We start from the raw sequence: 4,538 nt of genomic DNA on the forward strand, positions 1-4,538 counted from the left end.
GCCAAATCTTGATCATTCCAAGATAAGAATGGATAGAATTTTGAGATTAATATAAAAACAACTGCTTTATTGGGGCTGTGGCACAGTTCAGTTAAATATAATGATGGATAATATAGCCAGAACAGATAACAGAATCGCAATTTCAGCTGCTAGAGTTATTTGAGCTCAACAAATGTGTTTAGATTCTCTAGCTTGAGTAGTCCTCAGCAACAGGATTGATTATTTGCTTGCAGCTGAGAATTCTTGCTGAAGTAAAGCCAGGGTGATCACCTGGGGAATGGAGGATATGTGATTCTGGCTAAAATGACTTAGCAGGATTCTTGTTAAAATTGGATAATGTCGAAATGAATCCAGGAATCCAAAAGTCAAGGCCTAGTTGAAAAATGGTTCAGAGGCTTCCACAGTATGACCAGTCTCTATTTCCAACAGACTCATGTTCAATTTTCACTTACACACACACACACACACACATTTTCACTTACACACACACACAAGCCAGGAAAATTTTATTAATTTTTTATAAAAAAAGTGAATGTAAAATAATGCTAACCCCTCCCCAACCTCCCCAAAAGGAAGGAACCTGAAACAGCTGGAAAAATCTGCAACAGTGGCAGGAAAAGAGATTTAATTTAGTTGATTTTCTGTGATTATTGGCTGTTTGCTAGTCTCACAGTGATGGAGGTTGTACATTTTTTTGAAGGGACCGAAAAGTTACCAGAGGTTTGGTTCCTCAGGCAGCAACCCAATGCAAATCTCACCATCTCAAGATCCAATTGGGCATACTTTTGAAGGATGTGCAATGTTCAATCATAAGTGTAATAAAAATTACAAGCAGGAAGCTTACGTACTCAGTGAGACTAGCCAATTTGTCTCCAGGAGCGGTCTCATGTGGTCCCACCCTCTTGGTGAAAGCACTGGTTCCCCTGTTGAAACTCGCTGGGGTTACAGTGGGTTTGACTCAATTCAAAGCTTCTTTTATTCTTGTAAGAATGTCATGAAGCCTTCTCACCAAGGGTACCCACATCGGAATTTCCAGGAAGAAATACAGTTTCTTAATGCAGTTTTCCCAAACGGAGCAGCATATTGTATGGAATGTATGAATTCTGACTGTTGGTACTTGTATACGTTGGATTTCCCGGAGAGTAATCAGTCAGCCAGATCAAACCCTGGAAATTCTGATGAGTGAGCTTGACTCAGAAGTTATGGACCAGTTCTACATGAAAGATGGTGTTACTGCAAAGAATGTCACTCGTGAAAGTGGAATTCATGACCTGATACCAGGTCCTGTCATTGGTGCCACAATGTTCAATCCTTATGGGTATTCAACGAATGGCATGTAATCAGATGGAACTTATTGGACCATCACATCACTCCAGAACCAGAATTTTCTTATGTTATTTGTAACAAACTTAAGTCAGACCTCCTATGATGATGATCAGGAAAGTTGTGGAAGTTTTCCAGACAGGAAAATGTGTGACCACCTTGTTTGTAAACCAGAGTTCTAAATGTTGTACAGTGCTTTCTTTGCCCCAGAAGATTGAAGGTTTTAAACTCTTTTAAAAAATATATATATTTTATTGACTTTTTTACAGAGAGGAAGGGAGAGGGATAGAGAGAGTCAGAAACATCGATGAGAGAGAAACATCGATCAGCTGCCTCCTGCACACTGCCCACTGGGGATGTGCCCGCAACCGAGGTACATGCCCTTGACCGGAATTGAACCTGAGACCCTTGAGTCCGCAGGCCGACGCTCTATCTACTGAGCCAAACTGGTTAGGGCAGGTTTTAAACTCTTGATAGCCAGACTGTGTCAATGTTCAATGATTACAACTTTGTTTTTACCAGTTTTCCCAAGAAGCAGCAACCACAGCAGAATTAAGAAAAAACGCAAAAAGGAAACACGTAAAAGAAGGTGGTGGCTCCTTTTTAGATATTGATACCAGGGGCCATGCTTACCATAACCACCACCTTGTAGTTGCAGAAAGCCCCAGATGTAATGATAGTGTAATCATTTTGAATTGTATGCATTATTATATGAAGGAGTTAGATATCTTGCTCTCTTCTGTGTTTAGGTGTCCTGTGCCACTCTTGCTGTGAAATTGAAGTGGATATAGAAGAAAAACATTTACTATATGAAACTTCACACTAGCGACAACAATTCAATTTGGTTATGCACAGTGTAGTATTTCTCCAAAGTTCCTCACAGAAAAAGCTTTCGTCCGCATTAGGAGTTGGCTTCAGCCTAATCATCTGGGACTGTTCTATTAAATTGCTGCCAGGATGTTACAATTTCTAGAATGTATTCTCTACTAATGTTACTGAAACCAATTTCTACTTCCTACAGGTGTATTTTGCAATGACAATTAAAATTTGTCTTCCATGGGTTGAGTCCTCTTAAGGAAGTGATTGCAGTTAACCATTTTGTGTACAACTATTTTAACATTATTACTTCCTGAGCGTGTATTCCTTTCATTGATTTTGCTCCTCACCATTGTGTCTCCCCTCCCAACCTCACCCCAATAAAGCAGCACTGTTACACTGTGGGTTTATGCCAATCTTATACCCCAGAGGGGCCAGGAGGGTGGACCCTAGGCTTTAATTTTCTTTTAAGGTCAAGAGAGATTGGCTTCTTTTTTATTGGCATTGGCTCTTTTAGAAGATTGTGACAAAAACAAACTTCCAGTGTTGATTAGCAAGGAAGACACACAGGTTAATATTAGAATATACTGGCAGAACTACATGGGAACTGTATGCCGTTCTGTGCTTTCCAGTAAATAAGATTAGCTTATCATGAAGACCATGTCTTTACTAACTTGCTAAATAGTAGTATAAAAAATTTTATCACTAAATTTATTAGCAATTTATTTCAGACTAGTGGCCCGGTGCACAAACTTCATGCACGGGGGAGGGTGTGTTCCTCAGCCTGGCCTGCACCCTCTCCAATTTGGGACCCCTCGAAAAATGTCCTGCCAGTTTACAGGGATCGGGCCTAAACCAGCAGTCCGACATCCCTCTCGTAATCCGGGACTGCTGGCTCCTAACCACTCACCTGCCTGCCTGCCTGCCTGATTGCCTCTAACCACTCTGCCTGCCAGCCTGCTTGCCCCCAAATGCCGCCCGCCAGCTTGATCACCCCAAACTGCCCCCCCTGCTGGCCTGCTCGCCCCTACCTTCCCTCCCCACTGGCCTGCTCATCCCCAACTGTCCCCCTGCTGGCCTGCTCACCCCAAACTGCACCCCCACTGTCCTGATCACCTCCAACTGACCCCCACTGATGGCCTGCTTGCCCCCAACTGGCCCCCCTGCTGGTCTGCTTACCCCCAACGGCCCCACCCCCCACCAGCCTGATCACCCACAACTTCCCTCCCCTCTTGGCCTCTAACCGCCTCTACCTTGGCCCCGCCACCATGGCTTTGTCCAGAAGAACATCTGGAAGGTCTCCTGGAAGGTCTCCCAGTCTAATTAGCATATTACTCTTTTATTAGTATAGACTAGAGGCCCGGTGAACAAAAATTTGTGCACTGGCGGGGGGGGGGGTGTCCCTCAGCCCCACTTGTGCCCTCTCACAGTCTGGGACCCCTCAGGAGATAACGACCTGCTGGCTTAGGCCTGCTCTCGGGTGGCAGAGGGCAGGCCCAATCCCTAGGTGCAGCCCCTGGTAGGGCTCAGAGCAGGGCTGATTGGGGAGTTGGGGCGCCACCCCCTGTCATGCACAGAGCAGGGCAGATCGGGAGGTTGCGATGCCACCCTCAGTCACGCTCAGGGTGGGGCCGATTGGGGGGTTGGGGCACCGTCTCCTGTCACACTCAAGGCAGGGTCGATGGGGAGGTTGCGGCGCCACCCCCTGTCACGCACAGAGCAGGGCCCATCAGGGGGGTTGGGGCTCCTTACCCTGTCATGCACAGAGCAGGGTCGATCAGGGGGTTGGGGGAGCTCCCCACTGTCATGCACAGAGCAGGGCCGATCCGGGGGTTGAGGAGTTCCCCCCTGTCACTCACAGAGTAGGGCTGATAGGGAGTTGGGGGCACCGCCCCTTCACACACAGAGCAGGGCGGATCAGGGGGTGGGGGCGCCGCCCTTCTATCACCCACAGAGCAGGGCCGATCGGGGGGTTGGGGTGCGCCACTGTCACACTCAGGGCAGGGCCGATGGGGAGGTTATGGTTCTACCCTGTCACACACAGAGCAGGGTCTGTGGGGAGGGGGGGGGTTGGGGCGCCGCATCCTGTCACACACACAGCAGGGTCTGTGGGGAGGGGGGGGTTGGGGCGCCGCACCCTGTCACACACAGAGCCGCAGGGCGATCAGGGGATTGGGGAGCTCCCCCCTGTCAGGCACAGAGCAGGGCTGATCAGGGGGTTGGGGCGCCTTCCCCTGTCACACACAGAGCAGGGCGGATAGGGAGGTTGTGGCCCCGCCCCCTGTCACACACAGAGCCGCAGGGCGATCAGGGGGTTTGGGCGCTGTACCCTGTCACGCTGATCCCGGTGCCGGGAGGCCTCGCGGTTCCGCTGATCCCGGTGCTGGGAGGCATATTAC

The 4,538-nt window shown here is 48.5% G+C and overlaps 1 pseudogene; it reads left to right on the forward strand.

The window, feature by feature from the left end:
• Window positions 1-675: 675 nt before the first annotated feature.
• LOC102433405 lies at window positions 676-1,879 on the forward strand (annotated as a pseudogene).
• Window positions 1,880-4,538: the final 2,659 nt, after the last annotated feature.

The sequence above is a fragment of the Myotis lucifugus genome, unplaced genomic scaffold (genome assembly GCF_000147115.1).
Source record: "Myotis lucifugus unplaced genomic scaffold, Myoluc2.0 scaffold_386, whole genome shotgun sequence".
NCBI classification, from domain to species: domain Eukaryota; kingdom Metazoa; phylum Chordata; class Mammalia; order Chiroptera; family Vespertilionidae; genus Myotis; species Myotis lucifugus.